At 37.5% G+C, this 16,452-nt stretch overlaps 1 protein-coding gene across 1 annotated transcript in view; it reads left to right on the top strand.

The window, feature by feature from the left end:
• The first annotated feature begins 2,439 nt into the window (after nt 1-2,439).
• The window catches only part of LOC139969608 (CD151 antigen-like), a 45,610-nt gene continuing 31,597 nt past the window's right edge, over nt 2,440-16,452 (top strand). The window contains exon 1 of the mRNA XM_071974720.1: nt 2,440-2,597. The gene's annotated coding sequence lies outside the window, so the exon portion shown is untranslated. The remainder of the gene's footprint in view (nt 2,598-16,452) is intronic.

The following is a 16,452-nucleotide window of genomic DNA, read 5'->3' as shown; positions in this document are numbered from 1 at the left end:
ACTTAATTAAATGTGTATTTACATTAAACACAATTAGGCTACCTTCTTTGCCCTGTTTTTACTACTTATTTGGCGAACAGCCAGGAATATCAGGAAGATTACATCCGCGTGCACAGAATGCGGCGTATATTGTGGACATTTTGGAGCTATTGTTGCATAGCTATACTATCTAATTAGTTTTCACATTGATTTTACTTGTCGAAGCCTAGCGTCTATTCCTTTGTGCTATTTTGGGACTGCAATGTTGACTGGACACAACCAATTGTGACAGGCGCGTAGCCAGGAATTTGCCAAGGGAGGGGCGAAACTGTAGATTCGGCATTGCAAACTATCTGAGCGTAGCGCCACCATGATTGGCGCAAAGCGTACAAGGAAATTTTGGCTGAAAATGCCTCCCAGATCGCTGGAAATGGCACTTCCCAGGCCTTGTTAGTTGCATCTAAGCATTTTCTCTTTTGAAAATAAAAGCGATATCATAGAAACATTTTTTAAAAAAATTAAAAATATGCTCGAGGGGGGGGGGCGGTTGCCCCTTCGCCCCCCCCTTTGGCTACGCGCCTGAATTGTGACCTCTTCACCAACTCTACCACCACCCAAGCTTTGCACAAACAGAAAAGGCAGCAGAAGACATCCGCATCACACCGAGGTGTGACCCTATATATAAACATAGGCTCAGATGGGCGGCTACAAAAGCAGAAATTTGTGGAACCGCAGAGAGTCCCTTTACAGGCCCAAATCTCAAGCTATATATGGAACGCGAAATAAAGAAAGGAGAGGGGTCATATATGTGTGTTAATGCAAGAGGTCACGGTGGCAATGATACCCTAACGAGAGGCAATGGCACCCTACATAAGAATTGTTACTAGCAAATAAGACAATAATGGCGTTCCATAACTATGCTTAGGCAGCCAGGACATTGGACGATTAGGGGGGGGGGGTCAGGCTTTTTCTAATACCAGAGACTGTTGATGGAAAATTGCCTGACGTAAAAAGCACGGGTAAACACACGCAAATACACACACAATATATATATGTAATTACAAATCCTAGATCCTGAATTGTCGGGTTTTAAAGCAAAATAATCATAGTGAATGCATAAAGTGTTAAACCGCTCTAATATAAGCAGACGTGAACTCTGAAATCATCCTTGGTAACTGATTCCATTTTGACGTTTAACCGGTTCAATTTACGGCGTATCTCTTTGGACCGATAAACGGTTCAAAACCCGACGTTTGTGTGTTTCTTCTGAAGTGTAGGGGGTAGAATGAGGGGAGCGGCGATATTCAACATCTTTCAAGGGAGAGGATGTAGACCGATTCAGAACAACAAGGGTGGATCTTGTTTCATAATTTTGCAACTGCAAAACTGTAGGCAGGGTATCTCATGCAAAGCCATAGTGGAGTGTACAGACCCCGGAAGTTTCACCGTCTTAGAAATTTCTTGCTATCTGGAGAGAGCACAAAAAATACATATGATCGAGATTCGAGAGGGAGAGAGGAATTCAATTTCTCTGGAATGTATTTCAAAGTCGTCTTGGTGAGGGTTCAGGGGGAGAAGCCCCACGGAATATACATACGGTGATGTTTCTTGTTCTCTCGTAGCGACTTTAAAGGACAAAAACGCATATATAAGAAGGAGACATTACCAAGGGCGTAGGAACCGGGGGGCTGGGGGGCGCCAGCCCCCCTGTGAAAAATGTGGAGGGGCGGAAGTATCATTCCGCCCCCCCCCCGCTTCGCAAGTCGGAAAACCCCTTTTTCATTTCCAAATGAGAAAAAAAAATCTCATTTGGAGCACCAAATTGCATCTAAGGCCTGGTGAAAATACAAAATTAAGTTTACAAAATGGAGTGGGTGTTGAAGTGTGCTATATTGCACCAAATTGCATCTGAGGCTACCTGGAAATGCAAAAAATTCCAAAGGGGAGGGGGACACCCCCTCCCCTTAGACCCCTCCCCCAGGCCGGCCATCAGTCTTCAGCCCCTCACTCAAAAGTACCTTCCTACGCCACTGGACATTACAGTTCCCTGATATGTATTTTCCATGCCCTGCGGCGTGGAGGACGGTCCTGGGCCACTTTTTGAAGATGTTTCTAATTGTTCTCTTGAATTGTCCTTTCACAGTACAGTACAATTTTTTCTGAGAGGAATTCCTTCCTCTTCTCCCAATCCCCTACATTCTTCATTAACACTTTTTGCTTGTAACTTTTTCCTTCCGTTACGCCTGTTACGCCAAAATTACTGGACCAGTTTTCAGCCCACCTTTCGTTATAGTGAGGGTATGAGTCAATAATTGAAGGACGGTACTTCACACCCATGTATACGAAGAAGGGCAAGTTTTATATGGATTCGACTTCATCTTTGAAGCTACGGAGACTCAAAGTTACCCATTAAGAGTGTGCTTACCCGAAAGCGTGCACCGAAGTATAGATTTAGGGAGCAGCATTTCTCTCCGCACGACTGAACATTTACTGTGTATGGGTTTCAAACCACGCCCGGAAATTTTGTTTGCGAAGCTATCACTGTCGTCTGTCGTATTGACTTCTACTTTACAGATATCACTGGAACGGAAAATAAGTTCTCGACTATTCAAAGTTTGGTAAGTATTTTCGCTTACACCATTAGATGATAACTTTTGAAGTTAAGATACTTTAAGTGTGAGTGAAAATCAGCAACGGAATCCATGCAAATCTAGGAGGATTTCGGAGCGGTAAGGCCAGTGTACCTTACCAAATCAGCTTTTAGAGTTGCCGTTGTTCGAGTCGTAACTGTTCATTAGCAACGAACGTACACGGTAAATTTGTGATCTCTATTGTTGTGGGAGACTTGCCACTACTAGTTCGATTGTAATGTAGGAACTTATGATCGGAAATGAAAACAAATTGTCGAGAAAGGCATTTAAATTACTTTGGTTCTTTTGCATGTTTCTTCGTAGCTGTTCCGACAAAAGAGTTGATGATCACTCGTTACTGCAGTATTATTATTACTAGTATTGTTAAGTTGGTCGCTTACGTGAAGTTGCCACTGGACGTTGTCGTCTGCTACTTAGTAAACGTAGCCTACCATTAGGAACTGCTGGCCTAGGGGCTGCAGTTGGCGCTAACGTGACACCCTTTTCTAAACAACGATTTATTTCTCATGCAACTTGTTGCAAAGATTTATGACCGTGTGGGAAGAAAGTTGTTGATGTATCATTACCATGAACTGATAAACTACTGAATGGTCAATACACTGCAACTTAGTAGGCTAATACTAGCACCAATATAAAAACCAAGCTAACTAAGGACAGCTATAGGGGACTATATTCCCCCAAGAAATCTGGGACATGATTTTGATGTTTGCTCCTCCCCTTCCCCGTCCCCCAAAGTTGAAATCAATTGTAAGTACCTACACTATACCTTTAAAGGAAGCCGTTTTGAGGATCTTTCAGTGTTTTTGTAGTCTAACTCTAACACTAAATTCCCATGGTTAGACAACCTCATCCACACATCTAAGTATTTGAACTATATTATGTATGGCATATTCGTTTGTCATATTTTGTATATTGTCATATTCATATCTTTGTCATATATTCCGAGTATGTTATATTCTGTTGTCGGTACCTAACTGTACCAGCACTGACTTGTGAACTGTATTCTGCAAACTGGTGAAGTCAACTAGTAAGGGAGGAAGCCACATGTGTATATGTGGGAGACGACTGGCTTGTAACTTACTGTACACATCACATTCGGTAGAGCTCTATCCAATTAACACGTTGGCTATTCTTTGAATTTCTTACAATTTGGAAGACCATTTCAGATGGGGAACTGTGTTTCTCCTGGATGCAAAACTCACCATACTTTGGCCAATCAGAGATTGAACCCGCAACCTCCCAGATGCTAGGTGTCATACCTCTAGAATTTCCCACATGCTTGGTCCTGACTCCCAAAAATAAGACCATATTTTGCAAATTTGTTTGCTTTCAATTTATTCAGGCTGAACAGTATGCATTTGGATGTAACTGCATTGGCTGGTGACATAGCTGTTTCCACAGTGTGTGAAAGACTATAGTGGGTAGAAAAATGGCCTGTAGAATTCAAAACAGGAAACCTGCATACATGTACAATGAGGTCATGAGTCACATGTTTCTTAAATTAATTGGTACACCTGGACATATGTGTAAATTGACATTTGAGTAGGGTACTTCCTCGATAATCTTTCCTTTGAAAATATCACTTGCAAGGTGGAGCTGTGGATTGTAAGGTCAACATGTTTGAATGTTTCCTCTCCAATGGCAGAGTTTGGCAATTATTACAAGTCAAAACACCAATTTTATTAATGATACTGATATTAACATGGATGGATATATCATTGCTTGATGCTTCTTGATGCAATCTTATTTTGCAGAGTACTGTTATCCTTGTAACAACAGTAATGTTGAAATGAAGCATCTGATTTTCTTTGCAACATGATGACCGTTAAAGTGCAAAATTTATATTCATGAACACAAAATGCATGGTTGTTTTGGTTGATTATTTAGTTTCATAACAGATACTTAAATAATTTGCTGATAAATTGTGGAAAAGTTTTGAGGGAAAATGCTTGAACCACATACATCAAGTGGAAGTGTTTCTCGGGTGAAAGTCTACACTGAGTTCTAAAGACCTTGGACAAGGTACAGAATTAGTTTCCATATGGTTGTTATTGAATAGTACACATGTAATGTCATATGACTTGAAGTTCTAAGTTGATCGTGTGCTATACTCATAGCCAAAAAGAAAAGAATATGGAAAAACATTAGAACAAGTTGAACACCATACATGTACAGTACCAATTTTCCTTATGATTTTTAGAATTGTTCATACTGTGGTATGATTTCAATATTAATAAATGCATTCATATGTGTAAATTTAAATGTCTCAAAGAGTATAATAGAATGAAGGTTATGCTCAACACTACTACTTTAACATGTTATCGTGTGATTGAAGTTATCAAATACTGTTTATCACTTTAGTTCATATACAAATTAGCCTAAATTGTTATTGGTCAAATTTGAATTTCTACTGTACAGTTCAGAACTTCACCATTTTTTTTATCTGAAAAACATTGATCAGCCTGAACGATGGATGCTGGCTTAGTATTATCCATTTTGCAAGTGGCATTTCTTTCCAATATTCTTATTACCTATCATATAATGGTAAAATTTAACCCTCATATCCAAGCTTCCTGTCATCACACAAGAACCATCATCATCATCACAATCATCAATCAATATGGATGACAGTAAGGCTACTTCTAAAGATTATGATTCCAAAAATTTGAAGGCTGAAGGTCTGTCTTCATCAATGGTTGTATTATGTACAGGTATTAAAATCTTCGCAAGCCTTTTTACGTGTGGTATGTAATATATATATCGTTGGGAGCAGTTGTACAGTAGCTTTACAGTAGCTGGCAGTCCTTTTACTGTATTTGTGTACACATTGCCAATTGTGTACTGTAGTGCAGCCTATGTAACCAAGACCAGCATACATGAACAGCCACAGTTTGGTTCAGCACTGTTGTAGTTTAGGCCATGTACTGAATATACTGGTTATAGCTTTGGTACTTAAAGATCTGCTTTATTGGCCCCAAGTATAGCACGCTATAGCTAGGAAAGTTTTGTGATTATATAATCAACCTGCCATGGTTGTAAATCCACCTCAGGCTCTTAGATTAGCCTGCATAGCTTCTTAACACCATTAGGCTGTGTGGAAATATCTTCATGTCTACAGTGTAGTTAATCATACAGCGTTCACACAAAGACCCTCATACATAGAAATATAGGTGGCAGGCGTTACAGACCAATTAATAAAAAGAGGTCATTTTTCGACCAAGGCAGGTTGATTACGTAATCTCAAGAAACTTTTTCATTATAGCGTGCTATATTTGGGGTCTATACAGCAGACCTTTAAGAATGTTACCTGAAAAATATTCTTTCAATAATTCCTACCGAAAAGGTAGCAAAATACAGGGTTGACAAAATACAGGGTCTTGGGTTATATTAATGTGTCCATGTGGTTACATTCTGAAATACTGTAGGGCACAAGTGCTTGGTGAAAAATAGTACATAGCAAATTAGTTTCCTTTATGTGACAAAGGCTACCTGTATCTGATTTCTTGTGTGAATAAACACCGGCCAGCAGACCTTACTTTCGAGCATGTACAGTAAACAAGATAATGAAGAGCAAAAGTTCTTCCACAAGTTAACTGATAGATTCTAAACATTAACAAACTGATACATGTGTAGAGTAGCTACATAAGGGTTGGTGGGTAAGAATCTGTTTTTACTGTGTTTACCAATTTTTCATGATTTTTAGCTCTTTAAGGGAAAAGAAGTTTATCTGCCACCAAGATATCAATCCTGAGCTACACTCTGTTCCTAACAATTACTTGCCCGGTCCATCAATTAGTTTTATGCTGTTTGCGTAGTTCTACTTACAGAAGGATTGGCTGGCCAGATTTATTGTTTATTTATAGTTGAAAATATACTTGAGGATTAATCTCAAGAGTTTGCAAAAGCAAGCTGAAGTACTGTAGTACTACCTGAACAAGTTTGACTACTGTAATACATACAAATATATACAGTGTAGTAGCTAATTTGATCGACATGGGTAATAATTAGCAATATTAGAATACAAAGTTGGCAAATTACTCCCCGAGGAATACTGCCACAATCTCTAGCATTTGAGCAAAGTGAGCTTGATATGCATGGAATGAGAGTGAATTGTATTATTGAGCAAAAGCAACATTAATTGTAAAAGGTCATCAGAGTATAGTAACCAAATATACTAGAAAATTCCGTTAGATAGTCAATTTTCATGGTCAAATTAACATTCAGTAAGCATTTAATATGCACTTCTAGGCTACCATTATATATATGTATTTTATGTTTTCTTTGGCTATCTAAGTTTTAACATCCCCTGACTTTTTTTTAATTTTTAATTTTATATTTGATTTATTCGCAAAACATTCAAAAGAAGAAAAACAACATACAGTAGAAGAAACAAGGTGAATGGGTACAAAATCAAAGTGCAGGGATGATACAGAAAAGGCTGACAAGCAGACTTTTTTCCACTGTGTTCTCTATACACATGAAAATACTACAGTAACAATACAACCAAGTACATATAAAAAATAAATATGAAAGTACAAAAATATAGAGCTCTACTCTTTCTTCAAATTGGTTACAATTGGGAGTACTTTCTTTGAGGGTCAAGAAGGTACAGTACTTGTGAAAGTATATTTAACATTTTTTGTAACAGCTAGGCTAAGATACAGTATGTCATCAAAGTTACTGATTAACATTTATCAATGTTTGTACAATACTGATAGGGTATCTGCCCTACATCCATCTGGAAGGATTAACCATGGAATACTCCTAGCAAATCTGTGGATTATATTGTTGGTATTTATATGCCAAAGTTTGCTTTGCTGAGCACTATATTTTAACTCCTAACATTTAAATTGAAGTCAAGCTACTGTTCAGTATTCCTATCCGGTATGTCAGGGTGGGTTTCAAGTTACGGTAAAAATATAGCTGCTTTAAAACATGTAAATGGAGATATTCACAAGAAAGGTAAGGGTGGGGGGCGGGTGGGGATAAAGAAATACAATTGGTCTTTCTGGTCCACAATAAAATGGTAAGGATTCACTAAAAGTTTGAATTTATACAAATTGAAAATGAGCAATCAGTCTCATTATATCATTATAGATGGCCAGTTTACAGTCTCGTATCCAAATAATTTCTTGAAACAATATGTCATTTTATGGACATATCATTTATAGTTATAGTTCACCTATCATTTATTGCTTAAATTCTGAAATAATCCAGTGGTAGTGATTGTTTAAGCTACAGTAGAGTAGAACCTTCATCCACCTCCTTTGCTTACCCCTCATCCCAACCCTTCCTTAAAATACTGGTAACTATAAGGTACTATTTTCAGGCAATAATTTATCCAGTATTGTATGGGAAAAGATGGATAGCACTTTTCACACAGGAATATCTTTCAAAAGAGACATAGGTCAGAAAACTTCAAACTGCTACACTAAGTTTGAAAACTCAGTTATTCAGCTTCTAGATAATGTATATGTGCAAAAATAAAAAATTGCCATGACGATAAAATTTAATTATATTTTCCCCCTCCACCCATTCTTATCCCTGAAAATGTGACAATGCAATCCAGGTGTGTCTATGATAATTAATTGTGTGACTTGTACACGTACAATTAACAATACCAGTATATTGTAGACTACAGAATACACTGCATCGTGTGGGTGCATGTACTGTACTTGTTTGATGTGTGATGCATAGACTGTAGTGCATTCATTCATTCTGTAAAATATACTGTATTTATACTGTTAGACCACAGTAGGATTCCACCAGAGTAAGTCAATAACTCATTTCCAATGAACCAGAACGGTTTGCTATTGTACTCTCTCTTGTGTGAACAATTGATCTCCCTTCTGACAGAGTGAGTCACATGGTTCACGAGAGGCTGCTGAATAATGAAGACGTTACTGTATGCATAAGCGTAGGAGGCTGGGGGGCTGCAGCCCCCCAAACAAATTTTTTTGGGGGAAATTCGGGCAATATGCTGAGAATTTTTCGGGCACCTACTGAAAGAAGAATAATTTGCAATGTTTCAATTTTTATTGTGAAAATTCGGCAATATGCTGAGAATTTTTCACGGAAAATGATTGTATGTTATTGGCATGTGATGTAATAATCGATGAATGCCTATATGATAAGCACATTAAGATTTTGGTTATACTTTTTGGGCAAGTCGTTACAGCCCCCCCCCCCCCCAAATCAAATTAGGCTCCTACGCCTATGACGGTATGTTCCGGGGTGGGTGGGACCCCTGTAAAACAGTTTATAATTACTGTACATAGTTAAGATATTGTAATGGACATGTCTTACTATAGTTTGTTAATTGAAATAATTACAAGCTAACAATGAATCTCACAAAGGTTTGCAGTATCTGTGTTGAGTATCTTAAGTACTCTGTGATACACATATTTGATGGTTTAACGATTTGATGACAGTAAACCCACAGAACCGAGAAAAACCTTTCCCATTTAGAAACACAATTTAGAAATACAAAGTACTACTGTACTATGCCATCACTAATGTTATAAAGAAACCAGTTTAATACCTACTGTACACTATACAATCATTTTAAGTCTGACAAACCTTTAATAGTTGTTTCTTAGCTGATATGGCCATTGATGTACCACTTAGTAACTCAAAAGTTTCGCTTTCTGCTTCTACTTCTACTTACTTTTCATTTATTAATTATCATAGAAATGCATTCATGGTCTTTTGCAAAATGTTTGCTACTTTCAAAGATCAGAGCTTAAAATTTACAGAATCTAGTTCTCTTGTATTGATCAGTAGGTAAACAAACCTCAAACCTGCATAGTTTTCTTTTGAAAATAATACATGACTTAGAAAGAAACAAATGGAAGGCAGGTCCAAATTTTTTAAAGACTTTTTCAAAGACCAATATTTACACTGTAGGAGAGATGTGTAGTTCTGGTGAATAGAACTCCAGCTTTAAGGGACAATACCAATTTATCATATTTACCTGTTCAGAGATAATTAGTTGCAATGCAATTTTAATTTGATGTAAGCACCATACCCTCCCTCCCCCCCCCCCTCCCAGGACAACCTCCACAGCTGATTTTGGTTGTCCGAACAGACAGTTGGTCGACTCGGACTATCAAACAGCCATTACAGATTTGCCCTGTACAGTACAATTTACATCAGTTATTAGTTGTGTGTACACTGCACAGTATGGATGGGGAATCGCTTCATATAATATTAACATAAATCCTTAACAGATGGTATCCACTTGTGATAGTCAGGCTGTTTTGACAATCATCTATCATACTAGGCATATATGATAGTCTCAGTAAATTGCTGTGTACGTGTAATATATGATCAATTTGGTAATAAAAAGCACCACTGCACACATTCACTTCCTGATCTCTATCTTGAAATGATATCTATGTCAAGTTATGTCCTTTTGACAGCATACATTTGTTTATGTCAACAACTAACATTTTCTACCATATATTGTATCTTTAGACTTTTTCATAAAAATGTTGTTGCAGTATAGTTGTTGGGATTCTGGGGGGAGGGGTTCTCTTGGGTATACTATGGCTTCTGAGACATGTCTGCAAGGAAAAGCATCCCCTGTAAGGGAAAAGGGGATCGGTTATATCTTTTAGGCACCAGTGGCTAACTCACAAGCTGAGTCATGGGGCTGACAGCATTTCATGCTGTAATTGTTTGCTCTTTCAAGAGTCAATGTCACTAAACACTTAAAAATTGCAACCTACTTTATACTGCCATTGCAGTGTCATTGTGGTAATTACTGTATGTGTTCACTCTGAACCGCTTGCTCTACCACCCATGTGTAACCCCCCACCCCCCCCAAATAAAATGTGAGAAAATATGAACAAAGACGTTGATTAAATTTCTAAACACAGCAAATTTACTTCTCACACTACTGTACATACATGCTTTACAGGCATGCAACATTATCTGGGAAACCACTTAAAAAAGAATGGCTGTTTATTAATCTTTTAATGCAAAGTGGTAATTTGACTACAGTACTGTGTATGAACAGAACTTAAAGATTTCCATACGTACAGTGGATGTAGTAGGTACAGTGCTGAGTGCTAGTACTGTAAGTCTGCTGGTGTGATATACAGCAACGCTTCATGCATGATCATTCCATCACCATCATCATGCCATTACTTTTTTCAGCTCTGTGGAGGCTTGTAGCGTTGCCTCTCTGGGTATTCTTCCAAGAGCAAGTTTAATACACGTTATGAATTATAAATGAAGACGATCGAGTTGTGTTTTAAAGAGTGAGTGCATGACTAACCAACTATAATTGAAGAATATTTCTAGCATATGTAATGTAATAGTTTACGCAAATGCAGTACATAATTATCTATGCAGCGTGCATTTTGTCACATTTGCGCACAATTAAAAAAAAACCGGAAAAAAAAAAACACACTTTCATTAATATGTTTGGCCCCAGTAAAAGTTGTCTGTTGAACAACGTTTTGCTATTCTGAAAGAATAAAATAACTTTTCATGCTGATGAACTTCTACTCTAGTTAAAGTCTGTCTTCAATGAAATTGAGAAATCTTTGTAAAATACATGGTAATGTAATTGATCATATGACTTTATGCTTCAGATTTCCACAATATTTTCTCAAAATTTTTGTATAATTTCGAAGCTCTTGTGTGAATTACGTTGCCTGTTTCAGTACAAAAAATTCTTTACCATTTGATCCAAAGACCTTTGCATTTTATACAGTAGATGCATTTATAGCAAGAAGCAGTGTGAGCCTATCATTGTTATTAATTAAATTCAAAATCTTCAATCTAATACAGTATGTAAGAACTACCATAATGTAAGGTTTTGAAAACCAAGTGAGGCACAGATTAAAAATTTAAAAAAGACAGAAAGTCTGATTGTAATTTTGGCTTCAAAATATAATTTGCAGCATGTCTGTTAGTAGTCAGGGTCTTCATTAATTCGCATACGATACAGCATATTTTGATGGATGAACGGACAGACATATTATATACTTATATACAATATGTCAGTGCGGAGGCGTGTGTTAACCTACCGTAGTAGCTGAGGATTGTACACTGTAAACTAGTCTGTAATATCCATTAATCTGCATAATAATTAAATGCCGCTGGTTCTCATAAAACCCGATCAGCACAGACAGGCTTTTCGAATGGTTGTGCGTTAAGCTATTCAATACTGAATTGTTTCTGTAATATTGGATCTATAGTTACAGTAATTATTTGTCATGTTTGCAAAGCTAGCCTTGAGGATGCTATGTTATACACAATAAATACTAGAACTATAGAACTAGGATTCTGTATGCAAAATTGAGATTAAAAAAAAAAGATTATAGTTTTGATACTGTGCCAAATGTTTGAGCTATAACAGTTACACCTACAGTACTTACTGTAATTCTGTTGTCGTTTCTCTTTTACTATTTGTTTTTTTTTAAAGATCTGAGCATTTATTTGTATAATTTGTATGTTTTGTCAATATTGATCTTTTGGGTGGTGGTTTCCTGATTTCCTACAAACCTGGTAAACAGATGTTTTTTCCAACCATGATAAATCATTTCCTGAATGTCAGATAATAAAAAGTTTGAAACAGTCTCAGATTTTGCCCCACTGTCTTTAAAGGGTGTGAAGACTCGCGCAAAAAGAAACGTCTAATGCCGGTAATCTGACCTAGTTTCAAATGAGGTGTAACAGAAGTGTTAGACACCACCATCGATCCCAGGAAATACACACACCGCTTGCTACCGTCGGTAATTAGACACTAGTGTACAGTCAGTAAATACAGCTGCGGTCAATACCCACAGCACAGTGTACTAACGATACAGCAAAGGACGTCTCAGGTCCAGCTAAAGATAACAAGGTATCACGTTTCATTACTTTCTGCATTTTGTAGCGACACGAACAAAACGTCACTTGCAAGCAACAGAAAGTTAACTCTTTCAGATGGCCGCACGCGGTTTGGGGCGAATCTTCAATGCCTTTAATACACTGCGCACCAGTTTTTGAAATTTGCCCCAAAAGAAATGGAGTCTTCACACCCTTTAATACTGTCACACTTCTTGGACATCAGTGCCCACTTTCACTTTCTTTCAAATCTGTTGTACCATTCTAAATCATGCATAAAGGGTCACACAAATAGGTTATGCTACACTGCAATATGTCATAACAAGAATAACTAGATAACCTCCAAAAGTGAAGTGACTTAATTTCTCTTAAGTTGCATTCTTATAATTACTTTTGGTTTTAAAGGAAGGCTATATTGGCCCCAAATATGCCAGATATTCAAATATGGTCACCATTTGGTCAAAAATGTTTAAACTGTATTAATTACCACCCTGCATGAAATTTACCTCACTGGGACACTCAGTCGATCATCTTGTGTGTTCATTTGGAATGTCTGAGAACAATTTGGAGAGTAATTTAAAGACCTCCAGGAAAGTACTCTTTGAAAACTTCTAGCAATTATAGCATGCTATAACTTGGGGCCTATACTGACTACCTTTAAGTTGAAATGAGTCATAATATTGGTGACATTTCATTTCCTGAACTTATTTAAAATGCGATCAAATTGAATAATCTACTCAGCAAGTTTTAACACTTTTCCTTCTCCTCCTCCTCATTTTATAATTGTTTTTTTCATCTATTAATTCATATTCACTCTATTATATCACGATATGTTATAAATAGAACTGACTTAGAACCAGAACATTTGGCTGTTAAAAATCATAACCACTTGGCTTGCTTGGGCGATGCCATATCCTGTTTAGCAGGGTCTGAATCCTCAGGTTGTGTGAGGAACCTGGTAGATTACGGGGGGGGGGGGGGGGGGGTGCTGTTGGGGGTGGATAGCTGGCAGCTAGGGTCTGGGAAACTAACCCAGAAGAATTTGGTTTTTGTAAACTTGTGCTTAACGGGCAATTTACTAGTGGTTTGGTAAGACCATTTTATGTGCTATGGTTTCTGGGAATTCCTCATTGATGATTGGATCGGTTGGTGCGCATCTTGCTAATTCAAATATCCAACTGAATGATGAAGCAATGCTGTGGAGTGAATCCTTACAGTAGTTAAAACAGGATGGGAGGAGGGGGGGTGGGGGAGGCTGAATCATTCCTGCCTTCTCTCCTTCAAAATTGGAGGGTAGGTAGGCAGTGCCACCTGTGCTGCAGTGGCCTGCCAATTATTTTTTGTGCTGGTGGAGATCACCTCAGTGTTAAAACTAGACTTATTACTTCTTCCATGCAGTACTTCTATTGTTGTGCATAAATGCTTTCATTGCCAACTGTAAAGTAGTTTGCAATTAATTCAATGCTATACATATTTTCACAATGAGCAAGTTACGTCTCTTGAAATCACAGCTAGTGCAATAAACTTTACAGTTTACTTACATGTTTGTTCCACCTGAGAACCTAACCCTTCAAAAAACACTAAACAGAACCCCATATAATACTGCTAACAAATATTTAATAAAATTTTTATTAGTTTACTGTAAGAAGTTCTGAAACTGTAACTTTAGAATCAGTAATGTAATTTGTAGAGTATATATTCATGTTATAGTCAAAGTGTACTTGGTAAAACCAAATATACTGCCCATAGGCAGAACCATTTACCAGGAAGTTACAATTTTAAAGGAAGTACTGTACTGTGTGGTATAGTCATACTGTTTATAATACATTTTGAAAATAACCGCAAAGTAAATTCACATATTTTGTGTGATAGTGTGTATATGTGTGAACCTTTGTAGCAATTTCCTTGAGGTTTGCTGATCAACAAATGACTCAGTGCTACCAAAGTGTTACTGTACCAAGTTTTTGTAATTTACTTTGCTCAGGACTGGCTTACCTGTCTCCCCACAACCTTAGCACCCTCATTCTACCGTGTCTAGAACTAACTGATAACCTTTTAACACTGTGCGCCCTCTATGACCGGCTCCTCTGGTCAACGCCATTCTTTCTCATTCTACCATCCAAAGTGCCAGCATGATGCTTTTTTTTATCTGGACTTTCCTTATCGTTATTCGTACGGAACTGTGACCTAGGATTTTAGTCTTTCCAAATTTTGGATACATTTTAAGTTAGGGGTATATAGTTCAGTTTTCTCTTGGTTCATATCTACACATGTCATAGTTGGTAGTTTCTCTTTGATTTTTTTTTTGATTTTTCCATTCATAATACTTACCTAATACTTAACTTCCGCTCATTCACATAGATCTATTAAACCATTTAGTTTACAAGGAAATTTCCATAGTTATCAAAGCTGATAACATTGTCGGTGCTGAAATCCTTGTAGTGCATGTAAAAACACAGTTTGATTCAACCACACCCCTCCTGCTTGAACCCTCCTCTTCCCCCTCTCCCTCCTTATAAAAAGGAAAGGCAACAATATAGCAGTTCATAATTCATCATTTACTCTGGTTCTTGTTGCGACACAATGTAACCTATGTCAGTACTATATTTCTTGAAGCATGCAAATCAGGTATCATTATGGGGTTAACCACTTAAAATATTACAGTAAACTTGTCAAAAGCCATGTTTCCTCGTCTACATGCAGTAATGCATGCTAAGGATGGTTACTTCTGTGTACCTAACCTAAACTAAATACTGATATTGTTTCAGCTACTGTATGTACAGTAGTACTATACTGTAGCTGTAGGCTAGATTTCTTTGGATTCCTTCAAGGTGTGGCTAAGAATGGAAACTGAATAGCTCCTGTGAACTTTGAAATAATTTCACACTTCAAGCATGTGTTTGAAAACCAAACAAACAAAGTGTATGGTGTCAGAGTCCTTTGTATGTATACAGTATGTGTTACAGTATATGAAGGGTATTTTGAGCTGTCAGTATCCCTGTACTGTTTAGGGATTGAAGGGCATACAGTGTTTAAAGCTGACCAGTTCGCTCTAGAAACGGTAAAGCAAGAATATTGAGGTTGTGAGGAGACAGGTAAGCTTGTCACTCGTAAATACACAAACCTGGTATTAAAGTTTGGGGAATTTTTATTCCTGATCCACATATCCATCACAATTGTTACAAAGTATACATGATTAATCACCATTGCTATGCTGGTCAAATTTCAATTTTTCAAACGAATGGATCAATAGACATTTTTATCAGTCTTCTACAGTTGGTTAAAGGCATTGAAGACTCGCCCCAAACCATGTGCGGCCATATGAAAAAGTTAACTTTCCGTTGCTTGCAACTTGCAAGTGACGTTTTGTTCGTGTCGCCTCAAAATGCAGACAGTACAGTAATGAAACGTGATACCTTGTTATCTTTAGCTGGACCTGAGATGTCCATCGCTGTATTGTTTGTACACTGTGCTGTGGGTATTGACTGCAGCTGTATGTAGTGACTGTACACTAGTGTCTAATTACCGATGGTAGCAAGCTGTGTGTGTATTTTCTGGGATCGATGGTGGTGTCTTACACTTCTGTTACACCTCATTTGAAACTAGGTCAGATTACCGGCATTAGACTTTTCTTTTTGCGCGAATCTTTACACGCTTTAACGTTCCCCTGCCTCATCCTCTCCTTTTCCTCCTCCTTCCATCTCCCTTACAATTACGGATAATGTCGAATAGATCACATGAAAAAACCTCAAGACATTTGACTTAATATGTTGGTGTATACTGTTGCATCCTTTCATTCTATCAAGTGGACACAAGAGTTGCACCATGTTAGTGAAATACTAAAACTCATCCTGTTAAAAATATATTTCCTCTCCTAACTAACAGCTAGTACAAAATCATTGTAAGTATTTCATAGATTTTGTCGACCTATTATCCTTTTTTTTTATGTGTCATTGTTTCGTTGATTGGCTACCAACCCTGT

This window comes from Apostichopus japonicus, chromosome 7, assembly GCF_037975245.1.
Source record: "Apostichopus japonicus isolate 1M-3 chromosome 7, ASM3797524v1, whole genome shotgun sequence".
NCBI lineage: Eukaryota > Metazoa > Echinodermata > Holothuroidea > Aspidochirotida > Stichopodidae > Apostichopus > Apostichopus japonicus.
This window is presented reverse-complemented; position numbering and strand designations above follow the sequence as displayed.